The sequence below is a fragment of the Pseudophryne corroboree genome, chromosome 6 (assembly GCF_028390025.1).
Source record: "Pseudophryne corroboree isolate aPseCor3 chromosome 6, aPseCor3.hap2, whole genome shotgun sequence".
Lineage (NCBI taxonomy): Eukaryota > Metazoa > Chordata > Amphibia > Anura > Myobatrachidae > Pseudophryne > Pseudophryne corroboree.
In genome coordinates this window covers 188,203,088-188,227,273 of record NC_086449.1, presented here as the reverse complement: position 1 = coordinate 188,227,273, position 24,186 = coordinate 188,203,088, and the positions used below count along the sequence as shown (strand labels likewise).

General features: G+C 47.0%; 1 protein-coding gene across 6 annotated transcripts in view; it reads right to left on the bottom strand.

Annotated features, from left to right (window-relative positions):
- The window catches only part of LOC134931785 (protein FAM98B-like), a 64,846-nt gene extending 41,429 nt beyond the window's left edge, over positions 1 to 23,417 (bottom strand). The window contains exons 1-2 of one of the 6 annotated variants that reach the window (XM_063925474.1): positions 23,310 to 23,417; positions 1,926 to 2,039 (exon numbers count right to left, since the gene is read on the bottom strand). The gene's annotated coding sequence lies outside the window, so the exon portion shown is untranslated. Of the gene's footprint in view, positions 1 to 1,925; positions 2,040 to 23,280 lie in introns of all 6 variants that reach the window. The other 5 variants (XM_063925475.1, XM_063925471.1, XM_063925473.1 and 2 more) reach the window with 5 other exon arrangements.
- Positions 23,418 to 24,186: the final 769 nt, after the last annotated feature.

The following is a 24,186-nucleotide window of genomic DNA, read 5'->3' as shown; positions in this document are numbered from 1 at the left end:
ATGCATCCATATAGCCCAGGAGCTATATGTGATGTATTTTTAGCCATCTAAGGTGTTTTTATTGCGTCTCAGGGCGCCCCCCCCCCAGCGCCCTGCACCCTCAGTGACCGGAGTGTGAAGTGTGCTGAGAGCAATGGCGTGTGAAGTGTGCTGAGAGCAATGGCGCACAGCTGCGGTGCTGTGCGCTACCTTATTGAAGACAGGACGTCTTCTGCCGCCGATTTCCCGGACCTCTTCAGTCTTCTGGCTCTGTAAGGGGGCCGGCGGCGCGGCTCTGGGACCCATCCATGGCTGGGCCTGTGATCGTCCCTCTGGAGCTAATGTCCAGTAGCCTAAGAAGCCCAATCCACTCTGCACGCAGGTGAGTTCGCTTCTTCTCCCCTTAGTCCCTCGGTGCAGTGAGCCTGTTGCCAGCAGGTCTCACTGAAAATAAAAAACCTAAAACTAAACTTTTCACTAAGCAGCTCAGGAGAGCCACCTAGTGTGCACCCTTCTCGTTCGGGCACAAAAATCTAACTGGGGCTTGGAGGAGTGTCATAGGGGGAGGAGCCAGTGCACACCAGGTAGTCCTAAAGCTTTTACTTTTGTGCCCAGTCTCCTGCGGAGCCGCTATTCCCCATGGTCCTTACGGAGTCCCCAGCATCCACTTAGGACGTTAGAGAAAAAGGACTGTGGCAAAATGGGACATTTACTTGCATCCAATGATATATAACACTTGTATGTAATGTCTAATGAAATGGAGTCTGTGACACAACATGGATGCCAGCCTGTCCTCTAAGTGAACTCATAGCTACACAGATATGGGAGTAGAGGACACTTGATGTATAGTGGGGAATCAGAGGTTAGTTTATGGCCCTTACATTATCTAAGAAGCTATAAACTATAGTTAGAAGAAACATCACTAAAAGCCAGGCCAGGTCAAGAAACCTGACCTCTCGAAACTTAAGAAGACAGCTGTTGAAAAAGTAAATCTGGTTTCTCACTGCTCAAGTACACAGCATTGACATAGTTAGGGAAGCGGTGGGGCTGCAGCTGTGACGGGGCTATATCTGCCCCTCTCACACACTGTGTTCTTCATTTCTGAGGGAAACAGCCAAGAGCTGGGAATGCACCATTTCTCCTAGAGTGTGAAATCACTCCACCCAGAATGCCTACCTGCAGTTGAGCAAGTTAGGTTTCTGAAATAATCCTCCCTTTGATATGAAATTGTATCCTAATCTCTGTGTACTTTTAAATATTTCTCATAATCTTTGTAATGTAGCCCACACACTTGTGAGATATGGCATACAATCCTTCGTTTTCGACCCCTTCTGTGAGAGAGATCGAAGGATTGTATGCACATTTAAGGTACCATGCGACGCGATGTGCGGGCACGCCGCTCGAATATCGCATCTCATGATAGTATGTGCTGCACTTAATATTTATCGCATCGCAGTGCGATCGCTCCCACTCGGCGGTGACGTGCCCATCAAGTGATTACCATGCGATCTATCGCATGATCGCATGGTAATCACTTTGGCAGTTCAGGTGCGATTTCATTGTACCTGAACTGCCGGTGCGATGCCCCGCGATATCGCGTCGCGGAGCATCGCACAAGTGTATGGGCACCATAACTGTTTTTTGTAACTAAAAGCTCTTCTTGAAAAGATATTCTTGAAATTAAACATCTAGTTTTTAGTTCTGGTCTGTGTTCTTATGCCCAAAGGCCTCATTATCCATGCTATTATTTCGTGACGTATTAATAAGTGTGTGTGTGTAGGCCGAAGCGAAGACGGCCTTGCGTTTAGTTGCTAAACTCTTCTTGCTTGTGGCAGTGACGTGGTTAAAGTAATCCAGAAGTCACGGACGGCGATTCTCAGATTGGCATATCTGGAGGTCATGACAAGGACCCTTCAGCCTTACTGACATATGGAAATATCTGTCACCTTACTGAAGTCTTACTAGAAGTCTTTTTGTATATAGGCGCATCAGATAAACATGCAGCTCTCTATTGCCTGCCAATCATCAGAGCACTTCACAGGTAGACTCCCATAGGACACCTGCAAAAGAAAATGTGTGTGTTACCTGGAAATAAATATTGTTCATTGAGTTGCACCATATAGATTTTTTTTAGTATATATTTCTTTTTCTGCTTAGAAATGGAGCTATTCTCTAGCACTATTTGCATATGAGGTCTACATTTAGTGCAGAAATTCCCAAACTCTGTCATTACAGTAGGCTTTAAGGATATCAATGCTTGATCTCAGATGCTTAAATTAAAGTGACTAAGGTACTAATTAAGTCACCTGGGCTCATCATGGATATACTTAAAACCTTGACTGTAATGGAAGAGTTTGGGAACCTCTTACCAAGTAGGCGTCAGGATGCCGCTGTCGGTATTCTGACTGCCGGCATCCCAAGCGCCAAGATCCCGATACCATCCCCAAGAGAAAATCCCGGCAATATCAACAGTGTGGAAGATACATACATAATATATATATATATATATATATTTTTTATATATTATATATATATACACATATACATATACACATACATATACACATACATATACACATATATACACACACACACATATATATACACACACACACATATATATACACACACACACACACACACACACACACACAACTCTATTAATAAAGGACTCACATTACAAAGCAATAATAGGATTTTGGTACTTACCAGGTAAATCCTTTTCTTTGAATCCATAGGGGGCACTGGAGTACTCTTGGGGATATGGACGGGCTTCCGTAGGAACAGCACTGAATATTTAAATTTAGAACACTCCACCCCTCCATATCACAGAGTACCTCAGTGTACTACCTCAGTGTTTTTTACTGAGCCGAACAGGAACTATAGAGAGGTTGACAATGGAGAATTCCTATAACATAACGGACAACAAAGTTGACACATAACGTTACTGACAACTAAACAGTTGACACCATAACCGATAGACCTTTATAATTTGAACCAATCGGTGAAAATGTGTTACCATAAGCTCCTCTGAGCTTAATACAACCCAGGTAAAACTGCTCTGGGTGGGCGTCCAGTGCCCCCTATGGATTCAAAGAAAAGGATTTACCTGGTAAGTACCAAAATCCTATTTTCTTTATCATCCACTAGGGGTCACTGGAGTACTCTTGGGACGTACCAAAGCTTCCCCCGTGGGCGGGAGAGCTGTTTGGCACCTGTAACAGTAGGCGGCCAAAGCTAGATGCTGATGCCGCAAACGTATCAAACTTGTAAAAGCGCACAAACGTGTGCACTGAAGACCATGTAGCCGCACGGCAAAGCTGCGTCGTAGAAGCTCCTCGACCAGCTGCCCATGAAGTTCCCACAGAACGTGTGGAATGAGCGGTTACTGATGTAGGTGGTTGTAACCTAGCATGAAGGTAAGCCTGACGTATGGTTAGTTTTATCCATCTGGATAAGGTTTGTTTAGACGCTGGCCAACCCATCTTGGCAGCATCATAGAGAACAAACAACGTATCCGTCTTACGAACTGAAGACGTTCGGGATACATAAACGCGTAATGCGCATACCACATCCAGAGTTCCAGAATGTGCTGTCAACACAGGAACTACTATTGGTTGATTGATGTGAAAGGATGACACTACCTTTGGTAAGAAAGCGGGATTCGTCCGAAGTTCCGCTCTGTCATCATGAAACACCAAATACGGTGACTTGCATGACAAGGCACCCAAATCCGAAACACGCCTTGCCGAAGCTAAGGCTAGAAGAAAAATTGTTTTCCAAGTGAGAAACTTTATATCCACTTGCTGTAAGGGTTCAAAATATGAAGACTGTAAGACCTCTAAAACCAGATTCAAGTCCCATGGCGCTGTAGGTGGAATGAATGGAGGCTGTACTCTGAGGACACCTTGGAGAAAAGTGCGTATAGACGGCAATAGATCCAATCGTCTTTAAAAGTAAATTGACAAAGCAGATACCTGCACCTTTAGTGTAGATAAACGCAGTCCTTCATCTAACCCTGTTTGTAGAAACAACAAAAGGCGGTATAACTTGAAAGATGATGTCGGAAACTTCCGCGCCTCACACCAACCTATATAGGCACGCCATATTCTGTAATAATGAGCTGCCGTAACCGGCTTCTTAGCTCGTAACATGGTTGGTATAACCGAATCTGGAATGCCCTCTCTTCTTAAGAGGGCGGTCTCAACAGCCACCCCGTCAAACGCAGACGCGCTAAATCGCGGTAAAGGAACGGACCCTGTTGTAACAGGTCTGGACGTAGTGGGAGCGGCCAAGGATCGTCTGCGAGTAGTCCTCGGAGATCCGAGAACCAAGCTCTCCGAGGCCAATGAGGCGCCACTAGTATGACTGTGACAGACTCTCTTTTGATCCGTTTTAGCACCAGAGGGAGCAACGGAAACGGTGGAAACAGATACATAAGACTGTACGGCCACGCGACAGTGAGAGCGTCCACCGCCACTGCCTTTGGATCTCTTGTTCTGGACACATACTGGAACGTTTGGTGATTGTGTCGAGACGCCATCAGGTCCACCCGAGGATAACCCCATCGCTGAACCAACATGTGAAACACTTCTGGATTTAATGCCCATTCGCCTGGATGAAAATCCCGACGACTGAGATAATCCGCTTCCCAGTTGTCCACTCCCGGAATGAACACGGCCGACAACATCACCTGGTGGCATTCCGCCCAATTGAGGATTCAAGCTACTTCCCGCATTGCCATGCGGCTTCTCGTTCCTCCTTGTTTGTTGATGTATGCGACCGCCGTCGCATTGTCTGACTGCACTTGGACAGGCTGAGAGCGAAGCATGTGCACTGCTTGTCGTAGCGCATTGTAAATTGCGCGGAGTTCCAGGACATTTATAGACAGCAATTTTTCGTGATCCGCCCAGAGACCCTGGAGCTGACAATTTTGAATTACCGCTCCCCAACCTCTGAGACTGGCGTCCGTAGTTAGAATTATCCAATTCCAGCCTCCGAACCGTCTTCCTGCGGTTAAATTGTGTTCCTTAAGCCACCAGAGCAGAGATACCCTTGGCGACAACCTCACCCTGTGGTGAATCTGCAGATGCGAGCCCGACCACTGGGCGAGCACATTCAGTTGAAAAGGACGCAAGTGAAATCTTCCGAACTGAAGCGCTTCGAAAACTGCCACCATTGTGCCTAAGAGGCGAATGCACAAGTGTACCGACACTGTGCGTGGCTTGAGCACTAATTGTACTAGATGGCGTAGAATTTGTACTTTCTGCTGTGGTAGGTAAATTCTTTGATTGACCGTATCGAGAATCATACCTAGGAATTGAAGGCGTTGAGACAGAATTAGATGTGATTTCTTGAAGTTGACAATCCAACCGTGGTGAACCAGTACATCGTATGTTAGCAGCACATGTTGGAGAAGTATCTGTTGAGACGGTGCTTTGATGAGCAGATCGTCTAAATACGGAACTATTGTCACTCCCAGGGATCTGAGATGAGCTATCATCACAGACATCACTTTGGTGAATACCCGAGGCGCTGATGACAGGCCAAACGGTAGAGCCTGAAACTGGTAATGGTTTCTGATGAGGCTGCCAAATTGGAATGTGTAAGTACGCATCCTTGAGATCTAGCGCAATCATAAATTCCTTTGGCTCTAAACCCGCAATCACCGAGCGCAGAGACTCCATTTTGAATCTGTAGTAAGTTACGTACTGATTGAGACCCTTTAAGTTCAATATTGGTCTGACTGAGCCATCCGGCTTTGGTACCACAAACAGACTTGAATAATAACCCTGACCCTGTTGGTGTACAGGGACCGGAATCAAAACTGCCGAATCCAGTAGGGACTGAATGGCAATTTGCAGAACCGTCCTCTTGTCGTCCGACAGAGGCAATCCTGTCTTGAAAAACCACAGAGGCGGAAGACAGTCGAACTCTATTTTGTAACCTTTTAACACTAAATTGCGGATCCACCCATCCGCGGATGTGTGGAACCACGCCAAATGGAACGTCTGAAGGCGTGCTCCCACAATCGGAGATGTCATGCCACTGGCTTGTCGCCTTAGCGTCCTGGCGAGTTGTGTTGGTTTGTTGGAAACCACGTCCTCGACCACGTCTAGCAGGCGTGGCTGTTCCTCTGCCACGTCCTCGAAAGGGCTGAGGTCTAAAAGATTTGAACGAAGGTCCAGCGTACCTTCTTCTTGATACCGGTGGAGGCAATGTAAGAAAACAGACTTACCTCCCGTAGCCTCAACAATCCATGCGTCCAATTCAGGACCAAACAACTTCTTGCCATTGTAAGGCAACGCCTCTATACCTCGTTTGACCTCTGCCTCCGCATGATAAGCACGCAGCCAGAGTGCTCTTCGTGCCGTTACTAGCGACGATGAAATACGAGAAGTGAGCTGACAGACGTCAGTAGACGCTGTGCAGAGATACTACTTGTAAATCACATGAGTGAGGCTGTAGAGTATCAGGTTTTCGTCATGTAAAGCAGATTTGAGTTCTGTAACCTGCTGCTACATACATGGATTTTAGCATAGTTTCTTAAGCGTAGTAGCTGCTGGCACTGGTATGGTTAATTTCTTGGTAAGTTTTGACACTGAAGAATCAACTATTGGTGGATTCTCCCATGTACATGTTACGGAGTCTGGAAACGGGTAACTAGACTTAAATCTGCGAGGTATAGAAAACCGTTTATCTGGATTCCATCGTGTTTCTACTAACATCTGATTAAGAGATTCCGACACAGGAAAACTTATCGGAGTTTTTTGTCGTTTAGTAAATACGACCTGATCATTTGTGAGAGGCTCCTCAGTTTCAGTAAACTTCAGAGACTGACGTACCGCTCTGATGAGATCATCAATGCCGGAACTGTTAAAATCCTCGCCATCTGACTCCACTTCGCCCTCCTCACCCTCATCTTGTTCCGTGAGGTCTGGCATGGAATCGTCAGAGTGCAACATAGCAGAAACTGGAAAATCATAAGACATATGAAATTTATCCCGTTTACCCAAAATGGAGTTGGATCTTACGCAAGGCTGAGTCGCCTCCGGTAGTTCTGGCGGTCTCACCCTAGACTCAGATCTTGCCGTTTCCCGCTCCTGACGAGCGGCGGTCAATTCTGATTGTAACCTATCTAGTACATTTACTAACATACCCCACGGAGGGTCCGGTGAGGACATTGGTTGTAAAACTGGAGCAGAAATGGTATTCTGAACCGAATCCACAAAACATACTGTACATGTGGTAGATCCATCCGGTAACACACTGCTACAGACTCTGCAATTATGCTTTTTAGTTTTTTTGCTGGTGCCTTACTCATTATGGCGACAGACAATACAATACACAAAAACAGACACTTGCACGACTCAGTAAAATAGCAGTAAGGTGTCTCTATATATATATCTGGCCAAGCGCAGTACACGTGGCCAGTACTATGAAATGTGATCCCAAATTCCCACTAACACCCCTGCGCCTCCCGTGGAGTAGAGATGTAGGACAGGAACGTTCTGGAATCACAGAGGAAGACACAGGAAGCATGTTAAAATGGTTGCCATGCTATGCTTACACATATAATCCTAGTGCTGGTTACAAACTTTCACTGATTATAATTCTGCAAATATCCCTGCAGCCTAGCATCTGCTGGTGCTGCAGTATTTCTTATGCCGCTCTATTGCCCCCTTATTTATTGCCCCCCCCTCTGCCTCACCCTTGTGGTAATGCCTGCATGCTCTTTCAGATTCAGAGCAGCGGCAGCGCAGCTTGTGGGGCCCCAGCGGGTATCGCCGAGCGGATCGCCTGTGAGCCCGGGTGAGCAGCGCGTAACACAGCGGTGGGACCCGGAGCAGTAGCGGCGGCCGGCGCCGTGAGCGGTAGAGCAGCGGCGGGCGGCGCCGTGTGAGCGGAAGAGCAGCGGCGGCTGGAGCCGTTGTGAGTGGGGAGAGCAGCGGCGGCCGGAGCCGCTGTGAGTGGGGAGAGCAGCGGCGGCCGGAGCCGTGTGCGGCGGCGGCCGGAGGCAGTCTGTCCCCGAGTTCTTTAACAATGTCCCCACACCTCGGGGCGGCAGCGGGAGCTGACCGCCCCGTTCACATACCTTCAGTCCTGCAGCTTGTGAGGAGGCTCCGACGGGGCTTCTTAGTAAGCGCCGGCCAGCCTGTGCAGGATCTGTGTGTGGCTGTGAGGGAGCTCTTTCAGAGAGGCCCGACACGCCCCTGCTGCTATCAGCAGCTGCACTATCCCTGACCCTGCCTTTTGGAAGGGGGAAAGGGATGTATAAAAATAGAGAAATATAAAAATAAAAATATTCAAAGTAATTGTGACTCTTAGCCACAGAGCTGTTACTACTTCGAGCACAGAAAAAACACTGAGGTAGTACACTGAGGTACTCTGGGATATGGAGGGGTGGAGTGTTCTAAATTTAAATATTCAGTGCTGTTCCTACGGAAGCCCGTCCATATCCCCAAGAGTACTCCAGTGACCCCTAGTGGATGATAAAGAAATAATCGTACTACTCGTCGATGAAACATTGGGGCCCCTTCTGGAGAACAATGCACACATTATGATGTGTATAAATGAGGCAGATCTCTCTGACAAAGTGTGGCACCCCACCATTGCTTGTAAGGACATTTAGTCAGTTTAATATACATATGGCTGATATCGGCTGCTGTGAGCAGTGGCGCCAAGAGGAGGGGGGGGGGGGGTGTCTTTACCCCGGCCTGTTGGAGGTACCTGGCGAGGTGTAGGGGGGTTTTGTGTGCAAGGGAGAGCCCCTGTCCCCAGCACACAGCACATGATGCACAGGCTGAGCGCCACCTCAGCTACTTATACCCATATAGAGGCAGCCCCAGAGGCAGTCAACAGTTGGTGGCGAGAAGAGCAAGACATAGGAGCTGGAGGCGTGGCCTAGGTGAGCTGATGGCAGAGCAGTGAATGGTCATCCCCTGAGAACTGGCGAAAGGGAGGAGACTGATCCTGTCAGGAGTGCAGCTGCTGGAGACAAAGCAACATCTATTTGATATCAAACTACCAGCTTCAGAGCCTATCGTCAGTGCATGTCATCAGGCTGGTAACCTTGTAACTCTACAAACATGCATCACAAATAAACCTAGAAAGAGACCTCAGCAGTGGCAGTGAGAACACATCATTTGGCAAGTGACAGTATAGACTACTTGCCGCTCCCAGGGACAGCTTTATAGTCACATATTAGTGCACAAAATTCTTAGTAGTCAGCATAGTGCTCAGAAAGCATTTAAACGCCGGCAACGGCACCTGATCTCGCACCCTTTGCGGGCTGAATTCGCACCAAAGTGCTCGGAACCATATGGCTATAGGGTCCACCCATTTGAGTCCTGTAGAGAAGAAACCCTGTTACCAGGAAAGCTACAAAGTACTTGTGATAACTCACTCTTGGGGTACCCCCTTCTAGTTTAAACCAGCTGCAGTCAGACACTGTAAGGGTTAAAACCCTTTTCATCTGGTTGCTAAGCAACCATGGCACCCGGGAGAAAATATGTGCAGTACTAGGACCCCGCGCTTTCCACCAGCATCCCTGGCAGAGCGGGAAGCTGGGAGGGCTCTGATTGGCCGTGGTCGAGTGTGGGGAGATGTAGTAAGGAGAGCTACAGAGAGGAGAGTGAGCCCTGTTAGAGAGAAGTCTGGTTGATGGTGGCAAAATGCAGTAAACCAGCAGGAGCTGGCAACAGCAGCAGACAGTACAGGTACTCTTCCTCACCCCAGACAGCCCCCACCTATGGGCACCGAGGCCAACAGTGACCACCCTGCTAACTTTCCAAGTCACAGCCCCTCTTGGGACAGATCACAGCAGGGCTCTATTTACAAGGAGACGGACTCGTGTGATTTATTTGGGCCTGCCAGCCACTTTACCAGAAAGCCTTAAGGGATAGGGTTATGTGAACCCCCTGTTTCCCTTTACCACTTTAATTGCAAGGAAAACATGGACAGTGCCATTTATCCCTTGCCTGCTTGAACTGCAGCACTACATGTGCCAGGATTGTGTTATTTGCTCTGTGTCCCACTATATGCTGACATCAGTTTTACTAACTGCACCCTCTATTGGAAGGTTACCGCCAGTACAGTGCACTCATCCATATGTTACACAGTGCCCCCCTATTGGAAGCATACACTGTGCTAGAAGTACCTGGTCCACAGTGCCCCCTATTGGAAGCATACACTGTGCTAGAAGTACCTGCTCTACAGCATCCTCTATTGGAAGCTCCTTGCTATAATATAGTGCAACTACCTGCTCCACAGCATCCCCTATTGGAACCTTATGACACAGCTAGAAAGTATTTGCTTTACAGCACCTGTTGGATTACAAATACTGTGCACAGTTCAGATACAATTTACAGCACCTATATGGAACAGTTTATTACCAGTATGGACTGAACTTAAGCGACATAGCGCCACTGTGAACGGTGTAGGTATGTTGTCCATTCAGTGACAAGATATTGCTTGCCTGCAATTATTCGATTGTGATGATCAATGCCCGATATTATACGTGTCTTATGCAGATGTCTGACAGTGTGATTTATGCGTTTTGATGCATTTGTTACAGTGATTAATGTTGTGCTGTTATTTGAGCTATGCACTAGACTCTAACACAAGTTTAGTTTACAGCGGTGACCAATCATTTCGTGGTTAATAAATCATTTTCACAGTCACTTTGTGTTTCCTTTTATGTGTGAGGTGCCTCACTTGGGGTGTTCATCCTTCTGCGGAAGGAGCCGTGAGAGGTCATGAACCAGCGAGCATCCTCTGGGGAAAACAGGTACGACTACACAGGGGTGCTATTACACACTCATTGCAACTGCATCAGTGAAGTGCAACTGTTATTATTCAGGCGCAAGCCAAATTACCTTCAGTGCACCAATGAGCTAAACTCAGCTGAACTGTATTATTATTTCTCTATCGTCCTAGTGGATGCTGGGGTTCCTGAAAGGACCATGGGGAATAGCGGCTCCGCAGGAGACAGGGCACAAAAGTAAAGCTTTCCGATCAGGTGGTGTGCACTGGCTCCTCCCCCTATGACCCTCCTCCAAGCCAGTTAGATTTTTGTGCCCGGCCGAGAAGGGTGCAATCTAGGTGGCTCTCCTAAAGAGCTGCTTAGAAAAGTTTAGCTTAGGTTTTTTATTTTACAGTGAGTCCTGCTGGCAACAGGATCACTGCAACGAGGGACTTAGGGGAGAAGAAGTGAACTCACCTGCGTGCAGGATGGATTGGCTTCTTGGCTACTGGACATCAGCTCCAGAGGGACGATCACAGGTACAGCCTGGATGGTCACCGGAGCCTTGCCGCCGGCCCCCTTGCAGATGCTGAAGTAAGAAGAGGTCCAGAATCGGCGGCAGAAGACTCCTCAGTCTTCTAAAGGTAGCGCACAGCACTGCAGCTGTGCGCCATTTTCCTCTCAGCACACTTCACACGGCAGTCACTGAGGGTGCAGGGCGCTGGGAGGGGGGCGCCCTGGGAGGCAAATGAATACCTATTTTGGCTAAAAATACCTCACATATAGCCTCCGGAGGCTATATGGAGATATTTAACCCCTGCCAGAATCCGTTAAGAGCGGGAGACGAGGCCGCCGAAAAAGGGGCGGGGCCTATCTCCTCAGCACACAGCGCCATTTTCCCTCACAGAAAGGCTGGAGGGAAGGCTCCCAGGCTCTCCCCTGCACTGCACTACAGAAACAGGGTTAAAACAGAGAGGGGGGGCACTAATTTGGCGTTAGAAATATATAAAAAAGATGCTATAAGGGAAAACACTTATATAAGGTTGTCCCTATATAATTATAGCGTTTTTGGTGTGTGCTGGTAAACTCTCCCTCTGTCTCTCCAAAGGGCTAGTGGGTCCTGTCCTCTATCAGAGCATTCCCTGTGTGTGTGCTGTGTGTCGGTACGTGTGTGTCGACATGTATGAGGACGATGTTGGTGAGGAGGCGGAGCAATTGCCTGTAATGGTGATGTCACTCTCTAGGGAGTCGACATCGGAATGGATGGCTTATTTAGGGAATTACGTGATAATGTCAACACGCTGCAAGGTCGGTTGACGACATGAGACAGCCGACAAACAATTAGTACCGGTCCAGACGTCTCAAAAACACCGTCAGGGGTTTTAAAACGCCCGTTTACTTTAGTCGGTCGACACAGACACAGACAGGGACACTGAATCCAGTGTCGACGGTGAATAAACAAACGTATTCCTTATTAGGGCCACACGTTAAAGGCAATGAAGGAGGTGTTACATATTTCTGATACTACAAGTACCACAAAAGAGGGTATTATGTGGGATGTGAAAAAACTACCGTAGTTTTTCCTGAATCAGATAAATTAAATAAAGTGTGTGATGATGCGTGGGTTCCCCCCGATAGAAAATTATGGGCGGTATACCCTTTCCCGCCAGAAGTTAGGGCGCGTTGGGAAACACCCCTTAGGGTGGATAAGGCGCTCACACGCTTATCAAAACAAGTGGCGGTACCGTCTATAGATAGGGCCGTCCTCAAGGACCAGCTGACAGGAGGCTGGAAAATATCATAAAAAGTATATACACACATACTGGTGTTATACTGCGACCAGCGATCGCCTCAGCCTGGATGTGCAGAGCTGGGGTGGCTTGGTCGGATTCCCTGACTAAAAATATTGATACCCTTGACAGGGACAGTATTTTATTGACTATAGAGCATTTAAAGGATGCATTTCTATATATGCGAGATGCACAGAGGGATATTTGCACTCTGGCATCAAGAGTAAATGCGATGTCCATATCTGCCAGAAGATGTTATGGACACGACAGTGGTCAGGTGATGCAGATTCCAAACGGCACAAAGGTGTATTGCCGTATAAAGGAAGAGGAGTTATTTGGGGTCGGTCCATCGGACCTGGTGGCCACGGCAACTGCTGGAAAATCCGCCGTTTTTACCCTAAGTCACATCTCTGCAGAAAAAGACACCGTCTTTTCAGCCTCAGTCCTTTCGTCCCTATAAGATCATATCTGCCCAGGGATAGAGGAAAGGGAAGAAGACTGCAGCAGGCAGCCCATTCCCAGGAACAGAAGCGTTCCACCGCTTCTGACAAGTTCTCAGCATGGCGCTGAGACCGTACAGGACCCCTGGATCCTACAAGTAGTATCCCAGGGGTACAGATTGGAATGTCGAGACGTTTCCCCTTCGCAGGCTCCTGAAGTCTGTTTTACCAAGGTCTCCCTCCGACAAGGAGGCAGTATGGGAAAAAATTCACAAGCTGTATTCCCAGCAGGTGATAATTAAATTACCCCTCCTACTACAAGAAAAGGGGTATTATTCCACACTATATTGTGGTACTGAAGCCAGAAGGCTAGGTGAGACTTATTCTAAAAATTTTTTTTGAACACTTACAAAGGTTCAAATCAAGATGGAGTCACTCAGAGCAGTGATAACGAACCAGGAAGAAGGGGACTATATAGTGTCCCGGGACATCAGGGATGCTTACCTCTATGTCCCAAATTTGCCCTTCTCACTAAGGGTACCTCAGGTTCGTGGTGCAGAACTGTCACTATCAGTTTCAGACGCTGCCGTTTGGATTGTCCACGGCACCCCGGGTCTTTACCAAGGTAATGGCCGAAATGATGATTCTTCTTCGAAGAAAAGGCGTCTTAATTATCCCTTACTTGGACGATCTCCTGATAAGGGCATAGTCCAGGGAACAGTTGGAGGTCGGAGTAGCACTATCTCGGATACTGCTACAACAGCACGGGTGGATTCTAAATATTCCAAAATCGCAGCTGATCCCGACGACACGTCTGCTGTGCCTAGGGATGATTCTGGACACAGTCCAGAAAAAGGTGTTTCTCCCGGAAGAGAAAGCCAGGGAGTTATCCGAGCTAGTCAGGAACCTCCTAAAAACAGTGCATCATTGCACAAGGGTCCTGGTAAAAATGGTGGCTTCCTACGAAGCAATTCCATTCGGCAGATTTCACGCAAGAACTTTTCAGTGGGATCTGCTGGACAAATGGTCCGGATCGCATCTTCAGATGCATCAGCGGATAACCCTATATCCAAGGACAAGGGTGTCTCTCCTGTGGTGGTTATAGAGTGCTCATCTTCTAGAGGGCCGCAGATTCGGCATTCAGGATTGGATGCTGGTGACCACGGAGCCCAGCCCGAGAGGCTGGGGAGCAGTCACACAAGGAAAAAATTTCCAGGGAGTGTGATCAAGTCTGGAGACTTTTCTCCACATAAATATACTGGAGCTAAGGGTAAATTTATAATGCTCTAAGCTTAGCAAGACCTCTGCTTCAACGTCAGCCGGTATTGATCCAGTGGGAAAAACATCACGGCAGTCGCCCACGTAAACAGACAGGGCGACACAAGAAGCAGGAGGGCAATGGCAAAAACTGCAAGGACTTTTCGCTGGGCGGAAAATCATGTGATAGCACTGTCAGCAGTGTTTCATCCCGGGAATGGAAACTGGGAAGCAGACTTCCTCAGCAGGCACGACCTCCACCCGGGAGAGTGGAAACTTCATCGGGAAGTTTTTTCCACATGATTGTAAACCGTTGGGAAATACCAAAGGTGGACATGATGGCGTCCCGTCTGAACAAAAAACGGGACAGGTATTGCGCCAGGTCAAGAGACCCTCAGGCAATAGCTGTGGACGTTCTGGTAACACCGTGGGTGTACCAGTCGGTGTATGTGTTCCCTCCTCTGCTTCTCATACCTAAGGTGCTGAGAATTATAAGACGTAGAGGAGTAAGAACTATACTCATGGCTCCGGATTGGCCAAGAAGGACTTGGTACCCGGAACTTCAAGAGATGCTTACAGAGGTCTTATGGCCTCTGCCGCTAAGAAGGGACTTGCTTCAGCAAGTACCATGTCTGTTCCAAGACTTACCGCAGCTGCGTTTGTCGGCATGGCGGTGGAAAGCCGGATCCTAAGGGAAAAAGGCATTCCGGAAGAGGTCATTCCTACCCTGGTCAAAGCCAGAAAGGAGGTGACCGCACAACATTATCACCACATGTGGCGAAAATATGTTGCGTGGTGTGAGGCCAGGAAGGCCCCACAAAGAAATTTCAACTCGATCGTTTCCTGCATTTCCTGCAAACAGGAGTGTCTATGGGCCTCAAATTGGGGTCCATTAAGGTTCAAATTTCGGCCCTGTCGATTTTCTTCCAGAAAGAATTGGCTTCAGTTCCTGAAGTCCAGAAGTTTGTCAAGGGAGTATTGCATATACAACCCCCTTTTGTGCCTCCAGTGGCACTGTGGGATCTCAACGTAGTTCTGGGATTCCTCAAATCACATTGGTTTAAAACCAGTCAAATCTGTGGATTTGAAGCATCTCACATGAAAAGTGACCATGCTCTTGGCCCTGGCCTGGACCAGGCGAGTGTCAAATTGGTGGTTTTTTCTCAAAAAAGCCCATATCTGTTTGTCCATTCGGACAGGGCAGAGCTGCGGACTCGTCCCCAGTTCTCTCCCTAAGGTGGTGTCAGTGTTTCACCTGAACCAGCTTATTGTGGTGCCTTGCACCTACTAGGGACTTGGAGGACTCCAAGTTGCTAGATGTTGTCAGGGCCCTGAAAATATGTTCCAGGACGGCTGGAGTCAGGAAAACTGACTTGCTGTTATCCTGTATGCACCCAACAAACTGGGTGCTCTTGCTTCTAAGCAGACTATTGCTAGTTGGATGTGTAATACAATTCAGCTTGCACATTCTGTGGCAGGCCTGCCACAGCCAAAATATGTAAATGCCCATTCCACAAGGAAGGTGGGCTCATCTTGGGCGGCTGCCCGAGGGGTCTCGGCTTTACAACCTTGCCGAGCAGCTACTTGGTCAGGGGCAAACACGTTTGCTAAATTCTACAAATTTGATACCCTGGCTAAGGAGGACCTGGAGTTCTCTCATTCGGTGCTGCAGAGTCATCCGCACTCTCCCGCCCGTTTGGGAGCTTTGGTATAATCCCCATGGTCCTTTCAGGAACCCCAGCATCCACTAGGACGATAGAGAAAATAAGAATTTACTTACCGATAATTCTATTTCTCGGAGTCCGTAGTGGATGCTGGGCGCCCATCCCAAGTGCGGATTATCTGCAATACTTGTACATAGTTACAAAAATCGGGTTATTATTGTTGTGAGCCATCTTTTCAGAGGCTCCGCTGTTATCATACTGTTAACTGGGTTTAGATCACAAGTTGTACGGTGTGATTGGTGTGGCTGGTATGAGTCTTACCCGGGATTCAAAATTCCTCCCTTATTGTGTACGCTCGTCCGGGCACAGTACCTAACTGGCTTGGAGGAGGGTCATAGGGGGAGGAGCCAGTGCACACCACCTGATCGGAAAGCTTTACTTTTGTGCCCTGTCTCCTGCGGAGCCGCTATTCCCCATGGTCCTTTCAGGAACCCCAGCATCCACTACGGACTCCGAGAAATAGAATTATCGGTAAGTAAATTCTTATTATTTATGGGGCCCTAATTGTACAAACATTTAAAATGCAATTGTCTATACTGGGCCTGGCTGGCGCACTGTCTTCCTTACTAGATTTATCGATACGTTCTTCCTGCCATCCTTCTACTGGGATTGGAACTCGTCTGATTTATTGCCATGGATGTTTCACTGTGCTGCCCGACCCTAATTTATATGTAACATGCATGTGTTGATTCTATTTCTTTGTTCCTCAGAAAATATACGTTATGGTAAGAACTTACCGTTGATAACGGTATTTCTCCTAAGTCCACAGGATAACAATGGGATATGATGAAGCGACAGCGGATTTGCACCAATCGGCCAAAGCTTTCCGGCCTCCCAGCATGCAACAGGCCCGTCCATATATCCCCGCCTCCTGGCTCAGTCAAATCAGTTGTATTCCCAAAGCTCAAGGCGGGAGCATCATAGATAGCCCTAATCAGGCGATAAGAACACACATGCACACCCTTACGTACAAGAAGGAAGAGGTTAGTGAGTAAAAGGATCCTAAAAATCAGGTGCGTCAGGGTGGGATCCCTGTGGATCCTGTGGACTTAGGAGAAATACCGTTATCAACGGTAAGTTCTTACCATAACATATATTTCTCCGGCAGGGTCCACAGGTTATCCACAAGATAACAATGGGATTTCCCAAAGCAATTTAGTGGTGGGGACGCTCCTGATTGGACAGGAGAATCCTTTGCCCGAATTCAGTGTCATGAGAGGCAAAGGTATCCATGGCATAATGTCTAATGAATGTGTTAATGAGTGTGTTAAGAACATGTAGCTGCCTTACATATCTGTTCTGCTGAAGCACCACGTTGTGCTGCCCATGATGGACCTACCTTACGAGCAGAGTGAGCAGAGACATTAGCCGGAACAGGGAGATCAGCTTGAGAATATGCTTCTGAAATCGTCACCCAAAGCCATCTTGCCAGCGTCTGCTTATCAACAGGCCATCCTCTCTTGTGAAATCCGTAGAGAATGAAAAGAGAATCTGTCTTTCTGATGGCACTGGTACGATCCACATAGATCCGTAATGCACGGACCACGTCCAGTGATGCATCTTCCGCAGAAAGGCCCGGTACCTGGAAAGTCGAGACTACAATTTCTTCATTAAGGTGGAATTTAGACACCACCTTCGGAAGATACACAGATCTAGTTCTGAGAACTGCTTTATCTGGATAAAAAAAAAAATCAGAAATGGGGAACATGATAATGCCCCTAAATCTGATACTCTTCTAGCTGACGCCATAGCCAGTAGAAAGAGAACTTTAGCTGTCAACCATTTAAGATTCACTTTATTAAGTGGTTCAAATGGGGCAACTTGAAGGGCTTTCAGGACTAGACGCAAGTCCCAAGGCACTGTAGGAGGAACAAAAGGAGGTTGAATGCGCAGCATTCCCTGGAAAAAAAGTACGCACATCCTGTAAGTTGGCAACTTTCTGTTGGAACCATACAGTCAATGCTGACACTTGCACTCTCAAGGAACCCACGTTCAAACCTTTATCCATTCTTGCCTGAACAAATGCTAAGACCCTGGAAACTCTGAAAGACTTAGGGTCCATTTTCCATTCACTGCACCAATGAATATAGGTTTGCCATATTCGGTGATAAATGCGAGCTGAGAAAAGTTTCCTTGCTCTGAGCATAGTTTGAATTACATGTTGTGAGAGTCCTTTTGACTTTAGTATAGAGGTTTCAAGAGCCACGCCGTCAAAGACAGTCGATCCAGATGTCTGTGATAACAAGGACCCTGCATCAGTAGATCTGGACGTTGAGGGAGCAGAAGTGGAGCATCCATCGACATTCTCTGCAGATCTGTGTACCAATGCCTTCTGGGCCAAGCCGGAGCTATTAGTATCACGGCACCTTTCCCTTGCTTTATCTTTCTCACTACCCTGGGTAATAGGATGATTGGAGGAAACACAAAAGCCAGATGAAAGTCCCATCTCACTGACAGGGCATTCACAAAGATCGTTCTGGGATCCTTTGTTCTTGACCCGTATGCAAGAACTTTGTTGTTCAGACGGGACACCGTGAGATCTATCTCTGGCAACCCCCACTTGTCTACTAGAGTCTGGAAGACCTCCGGATGTAGAGCCTATTCGTTTGCCTGAATGGTGTGTCGACTGAGAAAGTCCGCTTCCCAGTTTGGGACTCCCGGAACAAACACTGTGGGCAAGGCTGGATGATGAAGTTCTGCCCATTTTAGCATTTGACTTACCTCCTTCATCGCTTTTCGGCTGTGAGTTCCCCCCTGATGGCTGAGGTACGCTACTGCCGTTGCATTGTCCAAGTGGACCTGGACTGGTTTTCCACGAAGAATGTCCTTTGCCTGAATCAGTGCCATGTATATGGCCCGAAGTTCCAATATATTTATTGGAAGGCAACCTTCTTCCTTGGTCCATTGCTCCTGAAAACACAACCTTCCTGACACTGCTCCCCAGCCCTGGAGACTGGCATTTGTCGTCAGAATTTCCCAATCTGATGTCCAAAAGGGTCTCCCCTTGTCCAGATGGGATGTCTGTAGCCACCAGGCTAATGACCTTCTTACTTCTATCATAAGAACCATAGTCTGTGTTTTTATCGTCTGATGCAACCCATTCCATTTGTCAAGAATCAGACGCTGCAGAGGCCACGAGTGGAATTGTGAATACTCCACCATGTCGAATGTTGACACCATCAAACCCATCACACACATTGCTGCGTGAATGGATACCTTTTGACTGTATAGCAAGTCCTGAATCCTTGACTGAACCTTGGATATCTTGTTCAGAGGTAACATTACTCTCTGAAGACTTAAATCCAGTACAGCCCCCAAGTGAGTGATCCGCTGTGATGGAACTAGAGACTATTTTGCCCAATTTATGAGCCACCCGTGCTTCTGCAGACACGTTATGGTCTGTTGCAGATGGGATAGGAGCAATTCCTGCGACTGTGCCAAGATTAAAAGATCGTCGAGGTATGAAAAAATTCTTATCCCCTGCTGGCGGAGATAAGCTGCCATTACCACCATAATCTTGGTAAATACTCTGGGGGTTGTGGCTAACCCAAAAGGTAGGAACTGAAAATGCTGTTGGAGGATAGCGAACCTGAGATAGCACTGATGGGACAGTGCTATAGGAACATGTAGGTAAGCATCCTGTATATCCAGCGATACCATATAATCCCCTGGCTCCATGGCCAAAATGATGGAACGTAAAGTCTCCATATGAAACAGAGGTACCCAAATGTATTTGTTCAGCACTTTGAGATTGAGCCAAAATGACCCATTTGGCTTCTGAACTAAAAAACAGGTTGGAGTAAAACCCCTGTCCTCGTTGTGCAGGGGGAACTGGAATGACTACTCCTGACTGAAGCAATTTCTGAACTGCCTCTTTCAAAGCCCTGGCCTTCGTCTCTACCCGAGACAGGCTGGTACAAATAAAACATTTGAGGAGGGTGCTTCTTGAAGGCAAAAGCATAGCCTAGAGATACCGCTTCCTGCACCCAGGCATCCGTTGTAGACTGCTGCCAGATCTGTGCAAACTGAAGAAGTTGGCCCCCCACCCTGGGATCCCCCATGTGGAGGCCCGCATCATCGGGATGGCTTATCTGTCTTACTAACCGGGCCTCTGGTAGCCAAATGCTTTTTAGTCTTACCAGACTTGTTGTATTGGGACTGCCTACAATCACTTTTACCTTTAGCTTTTCCTTTGGACCGAAAGAGCCGAAAAGCCGGAACTTTGGGTTTGAAATTGTATGTGGAAGGAAACTTTCCTTTCTTGGAGTCTGCTTCTGACTCCAAAATATTTGTCAATTCTTTACCAAAAGAATATCTCCAGAAAAGGGCAAAGACTCCAAAACCTTCTTAGATTCTGAATCAGCTTTCCACGTACGTAGCCAAACTGCACTACGATTAACTATTGTTGAAGCTGATGCCCTGGAGGCAATCGTACCCATATCCAATGCTGCTTCTTCCAAGAACATTGCAGCCTGTTTTATATGTGCTATAAGGGATTTTTGCTCTCTAGAATCCCCCTCTAATGCATCAGCTCAGGCAGCCACTGCCTTTGCCATCCAAGCTGAAGCCATGACTGGCCTTATGACTGCCCCAGACAGGGAAAAAAAGTTTTTCAGAAAACCTTCCACTCTCCTATCCGTGACATCATTTAATGATGTTGAATGCAAAGGTAATGTAGATTTTCGCGTAGCTACTTTAGGAGCCACCTCCCTTTTTAAACAATCCCCAGCTGGAAGAGGATAATTGGAATTCCTTTTCTTAGGAATTCTAAACTTCGATGATTTCCGTCAGCTGATCTGATCCTGGAAACTCAATCTTAACTGTTTTGGGACATTTTAACACAGGTGCCTTGGTTTTTAACACAGGCTCCGCTGAATGCATCAGGACAGAATGGCTTTCATTGCTTTAATTAACTCAGCTATATCCACTGAGCTGAGACCTTCATCCTCTTCGTATGCAGAAGTAGAATTAATTGAGCTTTCATCCTCCGATGAATCCTCATCTGAACCATGTGAGGATGAAGATTTACTTACCACCGGCTAATCAGCCTGTTTCTTTTGAGAGGCAGCTGCTGGAAGTGATACACCCCAGGTGGGAAGCTGCATGTAAGGGTTAATTGTGTAACCTATCCCCGGTACAGGAGTTGGAGGAATTATCCTTTCAGCTATACTGGTTAAAGTCTGTGCAAACACTGCCCAAGGTGGATCAACCTACACCTGAATCTGCCTTGTATTTTTCAAGAACCCCTGGTGAAAGCTAAAATAATTTGCGCACAAACCATCCTGAACCAGATCCTGAGAGGATAACACAAACATGATATGAGTGATGGTGTTGCTTTGAGTGTATCTTCCTCACCTTTGCCGCTCTTAGACATTATAAATAATCAACTCTTCCACAGTGTACTACACAATTTGTGACTGTAATCACTTTAAGCTTTTTAAAGTGACATACAATCCGACCCTACCCATGCACCAGCATTGAGGATCAGAATAGAACAAAACTGACAGAATATAGTAAAGTCAGCAATCACACTAGCAGTCAGTCACGTTATACATTAGTATAAGAATCAATATGAGCACATCAACTACATTTCAAGTATGTAGGAGAACATATTACTAAATCATGTTTAAACAGATCTACCGTATTCAGATGCACTGCAAAAGAAACAGTAAATGTATATAGACTCATAAGCAACAGGCACTTATCTAACTATTCATACTCAAAAAGGTAGAGACTTAGTGCTGTATTACCCTAGTGTTCATTCTAGCACCCTGCACCTTTCAAATCCTGTGCAGCTCCTCTTTGCTGCCTGAGGTGTCGCTCTCTGCTCTGGTGCTTCTCAGCACACACAGGTCTGTATCACAGCACTGAGTAACAGATCAGAGTGTGCTGAGAAGCACCAGAGCAGAGAGCGGCACCCCAGGCAGGAAAGAGGAACTGCATGGATTTTGAAAGGTACAGGGTGCTAGAATGAACACTATTACCCGTACTCAGGAGAGTGGGATACAGAGAGACTCACCTCGCTTCCAGGACCGATCAATACATTAGTAAACGCTGAGTGGATCTAGACGCTACTAATGTACACTGCCGCTCCATGAACCTATAGTGAACACAGACGCACTAGTCACACAGCCGCCTATGCTGCGACTGGGTCCCCTTCGTGTAAAGCATCTGAGATGGAAGCGGGAAACCGTTCATTGGGGGAGACTCGGAGGAAACTGGTCATGAACCGGGGGGAGGGGTGACCGGGAGAGCGTCTGACTCCCCACTGCTGACATCAACCCTAGGGATCGTGGCCTCATACTATTCCTGGAGCCTATGATCCCTAAGGCCTAGCGCTGGTGCACCCTAGGTGGCAGCCGCGTCAGCGACTGTTTGGTAGTCTCCTCCCAAAATAGTACGGCTGTATCCGTATTCCCCTTTTAAGCGGAACCAATGCCTTACCTTCTCCCCGTGCTCCAGCCACAGTCTGATAATGTCTGCTGGACCTATTAGTATATCTGACACAGACGCCCGCCGAAACAGCACTGTACTCGTGGGTAAGCGGTGTCGCGACAGAGAGGAGAGTTGTTGGAGCGACTCTTTCTAAGGTACGTATAAGGCGCTGTTTAGAAAGATTGCTCAGAAAAATAGTAAGATTATAAAAATAAAATAAGAAAGCTTAGGGCTGCAAAAAAACAGCGGCCCTCTGACCATGGTCCGGTTCCTGCCGCACCAAAAAAAACCCTGAGTTGGCTGAGCCAGGAGGCGGGGATATATGGACGGGCCCGTTGCAAGCTGGGAGGCCGGAAAGCTTTGACCGATTGGTGCAAATCCGCTGTCACTTCATCATATCCCATTGTTATCCTGTGGATAACTTGTGGACCCTGCCGGAGAAAACTCAGTAAAGAAATTTTTTTTAAAAATGCAATTGTCTCTGAACTTTGTCATTTAGTGTGTTAAGCTTATCAAATGACTATACGTATAAATTTGTGTACTCTGTCATTACATCCATACAATTAATCTAAGTTGCCACTGACTGCGTTAACCTTCTGAAGTTATTTACAGTAAAGGGAAGCTGTTTCAGTTAAATAAGATCCTACCTGAAAATTGTGTCATTAATGTCTGTAATATATATATTGAATTGTATTGCATTGTGAGTTGACATAGAAACGTATCCCTGTCCAATGTCGGCATACTAACCTCTGTGTAACACAAAAGTGGCTTGTGTTACAGCAAGATTAATGTGCACGCCATCTGACGAACAAGTAGTGGGTTAATACCTTTTATCTATTAACTACTTCATGGCATTGTGTGTGTGGTATGGTAATAATTCCTTCCCATTGTCTTATATCAGTCTCACTTACAGTTCTCCCATTTCCAGCATTCCCTTTACCTCACTCTCTGATGTCTGCTTCACTTGTTTGCTTGCAAGCATTTCCTTCTTTCTCTCCTCCCGAGCAATACCAATGCTTCCTTCCTGTACTTCCTACCTCTGGTGCATGCTGGGAATTGTAGTTTTTCACATCTAAATGCTGCAAATATGGCTGCCAGCATCCCTGATCAGCTTAAAGAGATATCCCTCAGTACAGTGGGTTTATCATCACACATGTTCATGCACATTATTAGTTGCAACGATTGTTATCATCCTCTTTTTTTATATATTGTCATTGTTTTAATACATTTCCCAATAATTTATTTACATTGTTTCAGTTGTGGTCATAATCACTTTTTTCTGGGTCACACATATATAGATGTATATACCACAGGTTCTCAAACTCGGTCCTCAGGACCCCACACGGTGCATGTTTTGCAGGTCTCTTCACAGAATCACAAGTGACATAATTAGCTCCACCTGTGGACCTTTAAAAATGTGTCAGTGAGTAATTAATACACCTGTGCACTTGCTGGGTTACCTGCAAAACATGCACTGTGTGGGGTCCTGAGGACCGAGTTTGAGAACCACTGGTATATACCATACCTCCCAACATAACCCTCTCCAGGAGGGACAGAATGCTCTGCTCCTGGACTTTCCTCTTAATTTCTGATTGCCATCACCTGTGCTGAAACACCTTTCTTATCCATTAACCTGCTCAAAACAGGTGCTGCAATCATAAATTAAGAGAAAAGTCCAGAAGCAGAGCATTGTGTCCCTCCTGGAGAGGGTCATGTTGGGAGGTATGATATACTAAATCACAGGTTCTCAAACTCGGTCCTCAGGACCCCACACAGTGCATGTTTTGCAGGTCTCCTCACAGAATCACAAGTGAAAT